Here is a 17,614-nt window from a genome sequence, read left to right on the forward strand (position 1 = left end):
TCCTATTCCGATGCGCGATGTGACGACAGCCGCCGTGGCTTGGAAAATGCGCGATTCGGAAACGGGGAAACACAATTTGGCGAACGTTTTCTTGTCACTGTTTTTGGTAGCGAAAGAGGGGTGGTGGGGGCGAAGGAAATGATGCGATGGTGTATTAACATTTATATAACTGTTAAGGAGCCGTGGTGCTGATAGGGTATTGCTAAATGGGCTGTTGTTATCAGTGTTATGATGGTTGGTGCTTTGAAAATGTTATTAGTTATACTTTGTTAAATTGCATCCGTCGAGGAGGTAAAACGCTTTGGTCTCATAGTATCGGATCGTAGCACTAGCTCTGCAATCGTCCTGGGCGCTGAGAATCAGCTGCAAAGTCTGTCGAAACAGAATTAATTATTAATCAGATGGGGTTGAATTTTCGTTTCACGTTAGCACATTTAAATTTTTATCCAGATGTTGTATCTGAAAAGGCAGTTTGCATTTATTTTTTTCAATACGTTTATTTGAAGCGGCATTTTACGCGGCGGTGTCTTTTTTGCATAGCATGTTTCCAAAATTCAATAGAATAATTTTAATTGTTATTATAATAGTAATTTGTCTAAAACTAACACTATACCTAATAATCATCATCACTTTAATGTTTACTTTTTTCTTAGATTCTTGTATTTCATTATGATCTAATATTCTTCACCCACGGTCCACCCTTGAGGCGATTTCTAATCCCACTAGGAATGCTTATTTGAAATCTGAAGGCAAATCGAATGAGTCTAGATAGCGGACGTGTAGATCGGATTACTGAGCAGACGCTTTATCACGGAATTCATGCCACTGCTATCTAACAACAAACCGAAGGATTTATTTGAATACTTGTTCTTTCACCAAACCTTATAATTATTTTCAATGGTTGTAAACTTCAATCACTTTCAATGGTTGAAACCATCGAAAAAACCAATTTCCATAAAAATTGACCGAATCACGTTCGTGTTTGACTGTATAACAAGTTGACACTAGGTGTTTGAAGGCGACGGACGAAGCTTCTTTTGAAATTCCTATATCAAAACCAGTACACCGAGGAGACCATGTTTAGAACCAGTGATCTGGTTGGTGGATTTTAGATTACAGTACATATCTTTAGATTTGAATTACCAGTTCAAGTATCGTCACAACATTCCGCTTATGTCGCAAACAATACTCATCCAACTTTCACACATTCTTTGTGTGAGTTGCTAAGAAAACATCATCATACATACATCAAGTCATACATCGAGTTAAGATAGGAGGTCAAATTTTGGCTTTAACATCCCCTGACTCGATTTTTCAATTTTTTATAATCCCCTGTAATTACAAAAGTTTTCATCTTGCGTCGAGGTTTAGGCTCGTGTATAAAATAATTCTCCTGAAACGATCCAGCTATTGGCAAAATGGATGTCGATCAAGATTCGTCCTTATCACTAGAGTTCTCGGTCATGTCGCCAGGGAATGTGTTATTTAGAGGATATGAGCGTCATTTTTTGTTTGGTCACTAGAGTTCCCGGTCATACGTCCAGCTGAACGCGTGGACCGAGGCTTCTAGAGCCGTGGTACAGATTGCCGGACGTAACCGATTCATTATCGCGCGACTGGTGTAAATTTTTACGTGCTATAACGTTTGTAAATTTATAGGTGCAAAAACGTTCATTTAATTACCGGGGTTGTTGTGATGTTAGCGAGATCGCGGGGGACGCAAATATGAATGGATGATTTCAATTGCTTGTTGGTTTGTGTTACCGCGAAGGCCACGAGCATTGGTACGTTTGGAATGAGAGATTGAGAGTGTATATGAGAGAATATGTCCAAACAGTTCACACAGCATGTGTGAACGCTTAAAACAACTGAGTGGTACCGATTAATGTCTGACTGGCGCCAATTTAGAGTTAGTTTGAATATATCGTCTAATTGGCAGCAATGTTGGTGTCAGTTACTGACGAAAAATGGGACGGTTTTTACGAGGTTTCGATAAAACTTGGCACGTAGTTCTCGACTAAAATATAACAAACAGCACGGCAATTTCAGTGGAAGTAACTTCTAATCTCTAACACAATGTTTAGGGTAAGGGCAAACGGGTTCCGAAAAGCGGTAGCATGGTTTAAAAATTAATAAAAAACTAACGAGTTTAAAGACTAGCCTGGCAACGATCGAAGCGAAACTTTTTATCGTCCATTATACGAAAGCTAAAAGCCGCGATAGGACGAAGTAGTACCACGCATATCCTCGTATGCATTTCCCCCGCCGATATTCCACCCACTCACTGAGAGCGAGGATTATTGTAGCACTTATCATCAGCTACAACACAACCAAACACAGACTAGTGGCGGCCGACGCAAGAAGGAGATCCAACGGTCGAAACCGTTTTCTTCGTCGTCAACTCCGCCACATTTGGCGCGCGCGGTAGGAAAAATGGAAAACAAGCATCCCGTTTCAGTCCCATTCAAGGAAGCGTGGCGTGCACATCGTATTGTTTCGCGTGTTATGGGTGTTATGTTAGCACCCGTGGAAATTCCATCCTCTTTGAGTCAAGTTAGGATCTATGCACGCTAACGGGTAAAAGCAAAAGTTTTTAACTCTATCCGGTGTGCGTACGTGGTGGTAGTGGTATGGTGAACGAAGTTTTGTTTGGGTGCGTTTCATTGCCATCACAACCAACCGACCGTGCTACGAGGGGGGTCTGATGATAATGATCGTCATTATCATCATCAATGCTACCTCCAGTGGCTAATAGCCAAGACGTCATTAACCAGCAGGTTGGTTGACGTACTGAATTATAGGATACCTCCGCACGATTTTTTTTCCATTCCCATGATGATAGGATATACAAACTATGTTCACCACCCACCGCGGCTAGTAGTCGCAAGGTTCAGGATTCAACGCGTTCGAATAAGCGAATTAGTTCTTGAGTGAACGGCTTTATGGAAGGACCGAGAGCAACAATAAGAAAAAATCGGCGTGACCCTTAAACTTAGACTTAGCTGGTTTGTTATCGTCATTCCGGAATGGTAACCTACGGATGTAGGTAGTGGCAGTGCAATTTCACACCCAACAGATTGGAAACATTGATTGATTTCCAAATAATGTAATCAACGCTGACAAAGAAAAACTACGAATCGTGAAAGTGGTAGAAAAGAAACCATCACACTGAATTATTTATGAATAAGTGTTTAGGGGAAAGAAATCCGTTCCAGCCGCGGCGTGGCGTTAAGGGTGGTAAATTTATCGAATATAATTTCATGGGATTCTTACACGCCAATTCTTCGAGCTTCGGTTGGGTGCTTGAGTGACGTGAACTTGCAGTTAAATAGCGATTTGTTACCGGGCTCAGATTGAAGTGTGCATGGCCTTGGAGTGGCGGACGCAAAGGACTGCGTGAATTGGCGAATTGAAGCGATACGTACAGTAACAGGAGGAGAACAGCGAGCGGGCTGTGTGCGGAAAATTGGTGAGAGTTAACTATCGATCTAGTACTACCCAGCCGGGTATAGCCGGCAGGGACGATAATGCTAGTTCCTATTCCGATGCGCGATGTGACGACAGCCGCCGTGGCTTGGAAAATGCGCGATTCGGAAACGGGGAAACACAATTTGGCGAACGTTTTCTTGTCACTGTTTTTGGTAGCGAAAGAGGGGTGGTGGGGGCGAAGGAAATGATGCGATGGTGTATTAACATTTATATAACTGTTAAGGAGCCGTGGTGCTGATAGGGTATTGCTAAATGGGCTGTTGTTATCAGTGTTATGATGGTTGGTGCTTTGAAAATGTTATTAGTTATACTTTGTTAAATTGCATCCGTCGAGGAGGTAAAACGCTTTGGTCTCATAGTATCGGATCGTAGCACTAGCTCTGCAATCGTCCTGGGCGCTGAGAATCAGCTGCAAAGTCTGTCGAAACAGAATTAATTATTAATCAGATGGGGTTGAATTTTCGTTTCACGTTAGCACATTTAAATTTTTATCCAGATGTTGTATCTGAAAAGGCAGTTTGCATTTATTTTTTTCAATACGTTTATTTGAAGCGGCATTTTACGCGGCGGTGTCTTTTTTGCATAGCATGTTTCCAAAATTCAATAGAATAATTTTAATTGTTATTATAATAGTAATTTGTCTAAAACTAACACTATACCTAATAATCATCATCACTTTAATGTTTACTTTTTTCTTAGATTCTTGTATTTCATTATGATCTAATATTCTTCACCCACGGTCCACCCTTGAGGCGATTTCTAATCCCACTAGGAATGCTTATTTGAAATCTGAAGGCAAATCGAATGAGTCTAGATAGCGGACGTGTAGATCGGATTACTGAGCAGACGCTTTATCACGGAATTCATGCCACTGCTATCTAACAACAAACCGAAGGATTTATTTGAATACTTGTTCTTTCACCAAACCTTATAATTATTTTCAATGGTTGTAAACTTCAATCACTTTCAATGGTTGAAACCATCGAAAAAACCAATTTCCATAAAAATTGACCGAATCACGTTCGTGTTTGACTGTATAACAAGTTGACACTAGGTGTTTGAAGGCGACGGACGAAGCTTCTTTTGAAATTCCTATATCAAAACCAGTACACCGAGGAGACCATGTTTAGAACCAGTGATCTGGTTGGTGGATTTTAGATTACAGTACATATCTTTAGATTTGAATTACCAGTTCAAGTATCGTCACAACATTCCGCTTATGTCGCAAACAATACTCATCCAACTTTCACACATTCTTTGTGTGAGTTGCTAAGAAAACATCATCATACATACATCAAGTCATACATCGAGTTAAGATAGGAGGTCAAATTTTGGCTTTAACATCCCCTGACTCGATTTTTCAATTTTTTATAATCCCCTGTAATTACAAAAGTTTTCATCTTGCGTCGAGGTTTAGGCTCGTGTATAAAATAATTCTCCTGAAACGATCCAGCTATTGGCAAAATGGATGTCGATCAAGATTCGTCATCGAAGACTCCGACTTACCGTTTAAAACCATACACATTAAACTCGGTCTGATCCTCTTTCAAATCAAAGATAATCCGATAAGTATTCTAAAGATTTCGAAAAAACTGGGGCAGAAATATTCAGCTATGACAGATATCTCGAATGTTCGCCGAGATAAGCTCAGAATTGAAAAATCTGTCTAAACCAAGTAAATGACGTTGTGGGCGACAAGTATTTTATGGAAGGCTCCCGCGTTTACATGCCTGCTCACATAGTCGAGATCGACGGCGTGGTATGGGGTTGACTGTTTCAAGGGTCACTTGCTGGGGTAAGTGTAGATTTTAAATGAAAATCGCATAGAACGGTACAAAATTGCATTCCCTTCAAGCTCGTATCGGGTGTCCTTTGGGACTGCTTTACCTAAGTACATCTTCTTCGACAAGGTACGTCTGGCTGTTTAGCTGTTTGAGCTCCGCGTTATGTTTTGCACAAAATACAAGCAAGCGGACCATTGTAGTAATAAGGCCTGGTATGGCAAATGCACACATAATCAGGGGGATGACTCCTGCATTGGGAATCTTGAAAAGTGTACATATTGTGGAGAGCGTCCACGTGATCTATTACCATGCCACGCGTAGAAATTGTGTCCCGATGGTCTACAGCGTTTCGTCACAAGACGTTTTAGATACTATTTTGCAGAAATTCGACAAATCGCAATGCTCTCTTCGCACAGGAACAGTGCGATTCTGACGAATCCATGTGGGGATATCTATTACTGCTTCTATAAACTATGCTTCCCATTAAAGCAAGTGTTCAATATTAAAAAAACAGCAAGTCGAGAAATACTCCGTACAAGATATACATTTTCATTGAGCCTTATGGATAGGACAACCATGTTATAGTATGTTGCTTAATATTTTATAAACAAACTGGCAGTCTTATTTATGCATTGTGAAGCAAACGTGATTCAGAATACAATCCAGCAGATAACTCGTTTTTAACAAAACATCATATAGGACTCTTTAATGGACAGTATAGGTAAATGATATTTCGTGTAAAAGCCTAAAATTTTTCTTTTCAGAGGTCGCGAAATATAACAGCTAGAGGAAGCGCTAATATAAAGTCAGAGGTAAATAACTTCTGATCTTTGAAATTAGAAATGAAGCCAAGAGGTTTCATCGCTTCCAAGAACTCCAAAATTCCAAATGGATTTTCGGACGGGATAGACGATTTTGGTGATTAAATGTTGAAATTTTAAATATTTCTGTTATAAATAATAATTAATAAAGTACTCGATTTTCGGATGAGGAGATCCCCTTAAGCCCAATTGCAGCAGGCCATGATTATGATAGTGAGTGTACAGTTCAGATGTGGGGCGTTAAGATTTCATGATCGCGTGGAACCGAGCGTTTATACATTCGCGCTTGAGATCGTGATTATAAATTTATAAATTTTTATTTATTTATTAACAGATTAAGGCCGAAGTGGCCTGTGCCGTATACAAAAGATTCCTCCATTCCACTCGGTCCATGGCCGCGCGTCGCCAGCCACGCAGTCTGCGAAGGGTCCGCAAATCGTCTTCCACCTGGTCGATCCATCGTGCTCGCTGCGCGCCACGTCTTCTTGTACTGGTCGGATTGCAATTGAGAACCGTTTTCACCGGGCTATTGTCCGACATTCTGGCTACGTGCCCGGCCCACCGTAGTCGTCCGATTTTCGCGGTATGACAGATGGGCGGCTCCCCCAACAGCTGATGCAACTCATGGTTCATTCGCCGTCTCCATGTGCCGTCTTCCATCTGCACTCCACCGTAGATGGTACGCAGCACTTTCCGTTCGAAGACACCAAGTGCGCGTTGGTCCTCCACGAGCATGGTCCAGGTCTCGTGCCCGTAGAGAACTACCGGTCTAATCAGCGTCTTGTAGATGGTCAACTTCGTGCGACGGCGAATTCTGTTCGACCGAAGTGTCTTGCGGAGGCCAAAGTAAGCACGATTTCCTGCCACGATGCGTCTACGAATCTCTCTGCTGGTATCATTGTCGGCAGTCACCAGTGAGCCCAAGTACACGAACTCTTCAACCACCTCGATTTCGTCGCCACCGATGCAAACTCGAAGCGGGCGGTTCTCATTCTCTTCTCGTGAACCTCTTCCTATCATGTACTTTGTCTTCGACGTGTTGATGGCAAGTCCGACGCGCTTGGCTTCTCTTTTCAGTCTGATGTAGGCTTCCTCCATCTTCTCAAAGTTTCGTGCAATAATATCAACGTCATCGGCGAAGCCAAGTAGCTGAACGGACTTTGTGAAAATCGTACCACTCGTGTCGATCCCTGCTCTTCTTATTACACCTTCCAGCGCGATGTTGAATAACAGACACGAGAGACCATCACCTTGCCGTAACCCTCTGCGTGATTCGAAGGGACTCGAGAGCGTCCCTGAGACACGTACTACGCACATCACCCGATCCATCGTCGCCTTCACTAATCGCGTCAGTTTGTCCGGGAATCCGTACTCGTGCATAATCTGCCATAGCTGATCTCGATCGATAGTGTCGTATGCGGCTTTGAAGCCGATGAACAAATGATGTGTGGGCACATTGTACTCGCGGCATTTCTGCAGTACTTGACGAAAAGCGAACACCTGGTCCGTGGTAGATCGTTCGCTCATGAAACCCGCCTGGTACTGCCCCACGAACTCTCTCGCAATTGGTGATAGTCGACGGCATAGTATTTGGGAGAGTACCTTGTAGGCGGCGTTCATTAGGGTGATTGTTCGGTAATTACAGCAATCCAGCTTGTCGCCCTTTTTGTAGATAGGACACACGACACCTTCCATCCACTCCTCCGGTAAAATCTCCTCCTCCCAAATCTTGGTAATCACCCAGTGCAGCGCTTTAGCCAGTGGCTCGCCACCGTGTTTTAGTAGCTCGCTTGGTATTTGGTCAACCCCAGCGGCTTTATTATTTTTGAGCCGGCTGATCTCCTCCTGGATTTCTTGAAGATCCGGAGCCGGTAGTGTAATGTCTTCTGCGCGTGCTCCCAGGTGCGTTACCGTGCCATCCTCGTCGTCTGCTGCATCGCCGTTCAGGTGTTCTTCGTAGTACTGCCGCCACCTCTGGATCACCTCACACTGGTCCGTGAGAAGATTCCCGTTTGTATCTCTGCACATGTCGACCTGTGGTACGTGGCCCCTGCGCGAGCGGTTCAACTTTTCGTAGAATTTTCGTGTGTCTTTAGCGCGGTACAGCTGCTCCATCACTTCGCGATCTCGGTCTTCCTGCTGGCGGTTTTTGGTCCGGAAAACCGAGTTCTGCCTGTTCCGTGCCTGTTTATATCGCGCCTCGTTCGCCCTCGTGCGGTGTTGCAGCATTCTCGCCCATGCTGCATTCTTCTCTTCGACTAACTGCTCGCATTCGCCGTCGTACCAGTCGCTTCTTCGGTCCGGGCCCACCGTACCTAGTGCAGTGGCTGCGGTGCTACCTATGGCGGATCGGATATCTCTCCAGCCATCTTCAAGGGCAACTGCGCCTAGCTGCTCTTCCGTTGGTAGTGCCACTTCCAACTGCTGCGCGTATTCTTGAGCCACTCTGCCATCTTGTAGCAGCTCGATGTTTAGCCGCGGCGTTCGGCTTCGACGAGAGCTATGCACTGTCGAAAGTTTTGAGCGCAAGCATACTGCAACCAGGTGGTGGTCCGAATCTATATTCGCACTGCGATAAGTGCGGACGTTTGTGATGTCCGAGAAGAATCTACCGTCGATTAGAACGTGGTCGATTTGATTTTTTGTTACTTGGTCCGGTGATCTCCAGGTGACTTTGTGGATATCTTTGCGAGAGAAGAAGGTGCTTCGGATTACCATTCCACGGGAGGCTGCGAAGTTCACACATCGTTGGCCGTTGTCATTTGATACGGAATGCAGGCTGTTAGGCCCGATCACCGGTCTGTACATTGCCTCCCTTCCTACCTGTGCATTCATGTCGCCGATGACAATTTTCACGTCTCGCAGAGGGCAACCGTCGTATGTCTGCTCCAGCTGCATGTAGAAGGCTTCTTTCTCGTCGTCGGGTCTCCCTTCGTGTGGGCAGTGCACGTTGATGATGCTGTAGTTGAAGAAACGGCCTTTGATTCTCAACTTGCACATCCTTGCGTTGATCGGCTGCCACCCGATCACACGTTGGCGCATCTTGCCCAGCACTATGAAGCCGGTTCCCAGCTCGTTGGTTGTACCACAGCTCTGGTAGAGGGTAGCCGCTCGATGCCCGCTTTTCCACACCTTCTGTCCCGTCCAGCAAAGTTCCTGCAGCGCCACGATATCGAAGTTGCGGGGGTGTAGCTCGTCGTAGATTATTTTGTCACATCCTGCGAAGCCGAGCGATCTGCAGTTCCATGTTCCGAGTTTCCAATCGTGATCCTTTATTCGTCGCCTGGGTCGTTGCCAATTGTTCTGGGTCGTATTCTCTTCTGTATTGTTCGTTATGTGGGTTTTTTAAGGGGCGGCTTATAGGGCCTACGCCAACCACCTGTCTCGCCGGTGGGCCGTCGTGCCAGGACTGCTTAAGGTCCCACCTGGACACCAGGACAGGTTTACACCTTCCGAAGAAGGGTAACCCCCCCTTCCCTGCCAGCATACGACCAAAGTTCCCACCGGGGTTAAATTTAATAAATGCAAAACGTTTATTTAATCACCGGAGTATTTTCATGTTTGTAATACGGACAATATTTTTTTTTCAAAAGTTGTACAAACAAAAGCGCGTAGGAGGCTATTGAAAAATTTCTTTTCCGACAAAATGATCGAATTGCTAGTGGAAAACATGGAGCTCCATAAACCAAATACAAAAAATTTTTCGTTCGAATCGGAGATGATCGAGTTTTAACGACTTTCTGCTTTGTCATGCAAACCCTCACCTCACGGTGCATTTTTATAAATAAGTGACTGCATTAAATTTCAAAGTATATTTACTTAAATAAAAACCTGTTTTAATCCACCTAGTGGTGCAATTGTGCCTTTTTCATTTGTCCAAACTACGATTCCATGGCTGGCTATGTTCAATACAATGATGGAAATGTATATCACATATTCAGTACGATTTTCACATACATACAATGGATCGACAGCCAAGATCTTGAGATACTATGTGTCGACACTGAAACCAGCGGCGGATCAAGGAGGAAGATTCAGGGGGGGGGGGGGTCTGGACCCTGCCGAAAATCTTCAACTTGTTAAGAAATTTTAAACTAGTTTTAATTTCAAAGTAGCAACCCCTCATTGCATACTTCTACCTAGGCCTTTATAGGTCAAAAAAATTGCCGGGATTAGGTTGACGATTTTTAGAGTGATTGCATAATCTTTCTATATGAGAAGGCCAAAAAAAGTTAATTTTCGCCAAAAAATTTTATTTCGAGATTTCATCAAATCTCAACGTTTCATGCATTTTAAAGTCATTTGGCATCAAAAATGCAAATTCGATTTTGAAATTTTCCCTTACTCCACCCTTTGAGAATTTTTTATTTCAGTTTATATCGGAATTTACTGTGTGGTCGCACTCTTCAACCCGTAACTCCGGAACCGGAAGTCCAATCAATAAAAAATTCAATAGCAGCCGATGGGAAGGTTGTACCTTTCATTTGAGACTAACTTTGTGCAAATCGGTCCAGCCATCTCTGGTGACATTTTTTTCCACATACACACATACATACACACACAGGCATTTTCCGATCTCGACGAACTGAGTCGAATGACCGGGAATAGGTTGACGATTTTTATAGTGATTGCATAACCTTTCTAAATGAGAAAGGCAATAAAAGAAAAAAATAATTATTTAGACCCACGATCCGCGGTGTACGGATATAAATCACGTCTGTTACGGTTATGTTTGCAGTTTATTATTTAGCTATAAATAAAACGTACGACTTAGTACCTAACTACACGGGAATTCCCAAATTAATTAATAAAATGCCATGAACTCTGGAGTAATCTTATTTTCACGTTACGAAAACAGACCCGTGAACAAAAATCATGTGTTTATAACTTGTGTTGAATTTTCCTTTAGTAACGCTTGCATAACGTTTATATTTGTGAAGATTTTGATTTTTTGTAAACTTTAGTCAAGGTTTCCGTTATATCATTACCAAACTTTATACTGTATGTGAACTAGTTCACAACATCATGAGTATTATTCGTGAATCAAAAGCTGACTCGCGATTTTATTCATAAATGTAGGAACATTGCTTTCGGTCCGATTTTACGACATGAAGTGATTCATAATTCATTTCATGGTGTAATTCATGAAATATGCAGTTTTGTGCATGATTTTAAGGGGATCGTCTGGTGTAATGTGTTTAACACGAAAGTTATTTTGTTTTACGATTTTGAAGGCAAGGCAACAATAGAACTTTTGTATAATGTTAGAATCGCTTTATCCCTTCATTGTGCACGAAAAAAAATTTCGGTCACACAGAGCCACACATACGAGCGTTCCAACAGTAGACGTCCAACCATTTCCAAGTCGAGGAGCGCTGCGGCGAACACGATAACTATCGATAAAATTGTCTGATACGGGAAATCCAATAAGTTTTGTAGCTTAGACTTGTAAATAGACGATGAACCTCAAAAAATAGAAAAAAGTTCAAGTTTCGGAAAATTCTTATATTTTACTGTAAAATTCGTTAACTTTTCTTCAAAATAAAAGGGAGAAAAAAAATTGAATTCAGTTTTCTGTGGTTCATCGACAGGCTACGCACATCCTCATAAAAAATCAAGTCAATTCGTTCGTCAAAAACTAATCAGTTTTTGAGTTAACGTGTTCGCCAATTTGAAAAAGCTGTTTCGAGAAAAACGCTATTAAAGGGTGTCCCACATCAAATTGCATCACGGGAAAAACACTGTAGAAAATGACCCATTAGGTATTTTCTCTTGAAAATTTGGGTAGAAGTAGTTTAGAGTGTATTGTTTACACTGTATTTTTATAGCTGCCAGTTTTTCGAAAATTTTTGCCGTTAGAATGAAATCTGCGTGTGTTATAGCAAATACGCGCGTGGAATGCATGGCTGTTTGAAACAAAAGAGGTTCAGCGTGGCCACCGAGATTACAGGACACCTTTCTAGTGGTTCAATACTAACAATTAGGCTGATAAAAAAGGAATCGATTATTTTTGCCCTCTACACCAGACGCCCCCCTTAATATTTTCAAGTGAACAATTTTACAGAACTCAGAATATTAGTCAAGGTTTCGTGAACGGGATCAAGATTCTTAGTATATTAGTCACGACTAATATACTAAACATTCGTGCTCAAGAAATAGTTCACAGACTCATAATATAATGTTCATGGATTCGTGAACATTGATTCCTGGTATACAAGCAATTACCGTTCGTGCTCATTGAATAGTTCACAAAGCAAAAAAGTGTGAATATTCGTTAATTATTTCACGAAACTCGGAATATTATTGGTTCACAAGAATAGAATCCATTCATATCTCGTGAACTAATTCATGATTCCTAATGTATTTGTCACGATTCATAATTCACAAAAACATAAAATAAGTTTCCACTTTCATGATGTAGTAATAAAATATGCAATTTTGTGCATAATCTTAAGAGGGCAAAAGAGTTTTATGCCCTGTTCTCTGACACATTTTCAAATTTCTTTTTCTTGAAAACAAGAAGGCGAAATGAATTGAGGTTTTTTGCTTATTACAAAACACACTTTAGTCCTGAATAACAATATTTAGCTGCATACGGAAAACCCCTTCACCACTCCCCTCCGGCTATTTGAAGTTGCCAATGCCAAAATAGGCGCCTTCATCGGAAATTTAAAATTCGAAAAGGGTCTCAAAACACATTAAATTATCTAGTCCTTGACTCTATTTTGAAAAATCAAATTATAAACAAAATGGTGGGTATTTCAACATATTTTTCTTCGTCTAATTGCATCAAAAAGTCACTTTTTCGCCACAACTATGTATATAACCTACAATAAAATTTTTACAAAAATGATTGGTTAGACTAAATAAATTAATTAGCTTTTAAGCGGAAAAGAGTGAGAGGTTTGATTAAGCGGTTCTTGAGGCATGCTACCGGCTTTGAAAACATGGTTTCGAAAAAATACTATTAAAATGTTCAAAAGAGTTTAAACCATTTTTTTCAACTTCAGGAGGGTGGCTTAGTTGGGGCGGTTTAAAAAATGTATTCCGAAGATGTAAATATTTCAATGCATGTAAAAAGAAAGAGGACGATTTTCTAGGAAAGAAAAAACACATAAGCCCCCTTAATATTTTCGTGTGAACAGTTTCAGAGAATTCAGAATATTAATCATGGTTTCGTGAATAGGTTCATGATTCGTAGTATAGTATATTCGTGCTCGCGAAATATTTCGCCAAATCAGAAACTGTTATTCATGGATTTGTGAACTGGCTTTTAATTCTCAGTACATTATTTATCATGCGTTTTGTGCAATTGTGCAATTTGAAGATATCACTAATAATTTCCCATTACATGCATCTCTGCACATGGTTTTGAAATTTTCACGTGAACTAGTTCATAAAATTTGGATAATATTTATGGAATTACTTTTGCTCGGCGACCTGTTTCTTGAAATATAACGACCACTATAGATACAAGCAGTAAATGTACCAAACAGTTAGGACCTCGAACATCGGTACTCATTTGATAAGGTTCAGCGAGATGTCCGGAAAAAACAGAAACTGCACTGAGCGTCCAAAATATATTACAGAGTCACAAATCGTGTTCGTAAAATGAATCACAAAACAAGGTAGCGCGAATCGGTGGCTCTTTCATGATCCAGCTCATATTGTCACGTTGCTTCGTGAAAAAAATCCGTTAGTAACCCAAAAATAGCATATTACGATAAAGAAATTATGAATATTATGATTACACTATTTATATCATGACATGAGTTACATTACTCCACGTGACAAATTCCATAGTAAACTCAAGAATAAAATATAATGCTAACTTGAATATAAATTACTCTGTCAGATAAATCCGATAGTCATGAATAAAATATCACGATAACATGAATATCAATTACGAAAGTCGTAACTAATATCATGAAATCATGAACAAAAACAACATTACTCAGCCAAAAAATTCGATAAATTTTCTCATGAATAAGATATCACAACAACGTGAAAAGAAATGACGAAAATTGCGACTTCAAGCAATAATAAACACCATTTAAGGGGTTATATACAAAGTTGTGGCGAAAAAGTGAGCTAAGTTCGTAATTTTTTAAAAGTGTTTAATGAAAATTTTATTTGAAAAAGCGACAGTTCGTTGGTAGCACTATCGAAGACAGAAAAAAACAAGTTGAATTAAATAAAAATATTCAAGGTTGTCGGAGTTACGGCCCATCTCCCGAAGCGTGCTTTTTGGCAGAGGTTTGCGGTGAATGCTTTTCAAGCCGAACCGCTCAACAGAAATCCAAAAACTTTATCTTTTAATTATTGAAGAAAAATGTATTGTGGTGTATTTGAACGGATCGGTTTCCCAATAGAAATTTATTTTTCTTACAAAAAAAACATGTTTGCCAAAAAATTGAACTTTGTGCTGTTCAAAATTTTAAACAAAAAGATCATTGCACAGAATTGAAAAGTACACGAGAATATAAATACAAATAATTCAAAAAAAAATATGAAAATCGGATGAATGGTTTTAGAGATATCACGTTCACCGCTACGGTACTTTTCAAAAAACTTCATACCGAGATAATTGCCTTTAAAGTCGTGTTTTCTTCATTCGTGGAAGAACCAGCGCACTGCAAACGACTGTAATTTAAAATCTAGAACTCCGATCTGGATGAAATTTCGCACAGACATTTTTAAAAGCATGTATTTTAAGAATATTCAATAATTTTTTTTCCAGTTTTTGAGTTTCAACTTTGTATATAACCCCTTAACTGTCGGCTTTTTCAGTTGATATAAATAACACAAACAAGTTTATCCCAAAATTGAACAAGAATCGTAAAAGAAACTTAACATATCCCGTATGCCTTGTGCATTTTTGGCGTGAACTAGTTTTTGGGTTTCATGAATTCGAGGTTTTTTATTCATGATTTCAAGCACTTAGTCACGATTTTCGTAATCGGTTTAGTTCACGAAATCGTGACATTCTTCTTGAATTTATAAACGGATTTTTTCGTGTAACCATAGGAGAAAAGTAGATAAGCTGTCCCAGTCAATCCAAATTGGCTAGTATAGAGAAGTTGCGCGATCTTGCTCTCACCAAAAAATAATCTCAATTTTTTTCCTTTTTTATTTCGCCTATGTTAGTCACATTTTCTTTTTACATTTTAACGACATTCAATTAGCTAGAGATTACTAGGATAGGGAAAGTTATGAAAATTGGAGCCATAGTACTTAAGTGAGAGCAAGGATGTGAAGTAAACAGATCGGAAAACTAGAAGTGGCAGGGTAATTAGAACAGGCTTAATATCGTACGGGCTTAACTTTTGACTTCTGCTAATGAGGGTCGAGCTAAGGCAGCATAACTACGAATCATCCGAGTTCACTATAGCATGTGTCCCGGTATAGACAGAGAAGTCCATCTTTACTGTGACAACCGACGGTCACGGTAAAGATGGACTTGTCTGTCTATACCAGGACACATGCTAGTAAACTTGGGTGATTCGTAGTTATGCTGCCTAAGCTCGACCCTCATTAGCAGAAGACAAAAGTTAAGCCCGTACGATATTAAACCTGTTCTGTCACTTCTAGTTTTCCGATCTGTTTACTTCACATCCTTGCTCTCACTTGAGTACTATGGCTCTTATTTTCATAACTATCCCTACCCAATAATCTCTAGCTAATTGAATGTCGGTAAAATGTAAAAAATAATCTCAAATAATCGCACAATTAGGATACATATTTTCCAATTTTATGAATAGCTCCTCCTTAACTAACTGAACATTGAAGTGAAATTGGAGGAGACTCATGGCAGGTTAATAAATATGATATTAGCAAAACCATATTGCACAATTTGTGCTGCTCAAAAATGGCTATATAAAAAACAATATATTTCAAATACGTTGTAAATAAATGCAAAACTTTCAAGAAAATACACAAAAAGAAACTGCGATCTACCTCTGTCCGAATCAGATCTACAAGCGAACAAAATGTACGATATCTAGGGTAAAAGGGATTAGGACCCCAAAATTAACTGAAGCATCAATATGACTGATAACTGTACAAAATCGTAAAAACATCGTGGTAAATTAGTTTGGCATTTCTCATATGCGGTAATTCCATTGTTTGCCCATACAGAAATAGTTTCAAAACTGAAACATATTTTTATCTTTCTTATAATAACTTAAAATGTTACATTTGTGGTATCACTGTCTGCTCAGCCAGGATCTCGAAGTCTGAATTCGCCTCGTACGCTAAGAGTTGACTGCGTGGTTCGTTGAAACAGATGGCAAAAATTCCACCTTTTAGTCTCGGGATCTCTACAAATTAAATGGAACAAGAACGAACTCATTACATCCTGGAACATCCTAGTAGCACCATTTCAAACTTTTTCACACGCCCCAACAAACACGGGTTAAAAAATGTACACGCTAGTAAACTCCGTTAGCCCACACATTTCATATAATTATCATAGAACTTTTTCATTCCATGCTGTTAAATTTTATGATGCGACTGCTAGAAGTTTCTAGTATGGTTAATGCAAAGCAAAGCCTACGTATTACACCCGCTAAGGAACTTGACCTTTTATTAAGTAGATTTCGCTGCCATTCGTGGGTTGAATACATGACGATTACCATATGAAATCAGTGGCTTACGTCTGTATCCTCATCAGATATATAAACAAAATAGCAAAAATAATAACACATAAGTTCTGTTAAAATAATGAAAAAATTAGCCCGGTTTTTGTTCCATCTGAGATACATTTGTTGAAAAGAATTTAAAAAATGTTGATGTTTTTGCCTTTCTCCTATAGAAAGGTTATGCAATCACTCTGAACATCGTCAACTTAATCCCGGCCTTTTTTGCCTTGTATAAGTTTTCTGAATTTTAACAGGCGCGTAATTAGGGGAATACGGTGAGGGGTACCACCTCTCCCCCACATAACTCACCACTTTTTCCTAAACCGCGCTTCGCTCATCATGTACCTTCCTACCCGAATTAAATTTTCTAGTTTCTCCAGAATAAATTTTCCTAGTGGGTCTGAAAAACCAGTGAAAAATTTAGTTTGAAATGAGTTTGAGTTGAGAAACTAATTTAAAATGTCTTAACAAGTTGAAAATTTTTGGTGGGGTCCAAACTTTCGAACCCTCCTCCTGGATCCGCCGCTGATTTCAAGTGTTTCAGCGTCGACATATCGATACACGAAAAATACACGAGTTGTGAGAAAAACACAGTTTAAGTTTTAAACTGGAAATGTAGCATATTTGGCAACACTGTAACCAAAAATAACTATTTTTTTCTAGATTCCCTGACTCATTTCCATTAAAATGCATCCGACCAATTCTTTATAGACCAAAGAAAACCAAAGATATGAATAAAAATTAAAAATTAATGATTTTTTTCCATGGAAAATTTTCCATGCACGATTATGACACGTCATACAAATTTTGTCATCAATACACGTCTATGACACGTGTGAGTGCGACTTTTGTTTACATTCATAGTAAAAACTCGCAACAT

The 17,614-nt window shown here is 40.0% G+C and overlaps 2 protein-coding genes across 4 annotated transcripts in view; one reads left to right on the plus strand and one right to left on the minus strand.

The window, feature by feature from the left end:
- LOC131693686 (probable beta-hexosaminidase fdl) overlaps nucleotides 1-17,614 on the minus strand; it is a 151,341-nt gene that overhangs the window by 44,587 nt on the left and 89,140 nt on the right. The window lies entirely within an intron of this gene.
- The window catches only part of LOC131693689 (uncharacterized), a 47,822-nt gene continuing 32,679 nt past the window's right edge, over nucleotides 2,472-17,614 (plus strand). The window contains exon 1 of the mRNA XM_058981733.1: nucleotides 2,472-3,469. The gene's annotated coding sequence lies outside the window, so the exon portion shown is untranslated. The remainder of the gene's footprint in view (nucleotides 3,470-17,614) is intronic.

Source organism: Topomyia yanbarensis, chromosome 3, assembly GCF_030247195.1.
Source record: "Topomyia yanbarensis strain Yona2022 chromosome 3, ASM3024719v1, whole genome shotgun sequence".
NCBI classification, from domain to species: Eukaryota; Metazoa; Arthropoda; class Insecta; order Diptera; family Culicidae; genus Topomyia; species Topomyia yanbarensis.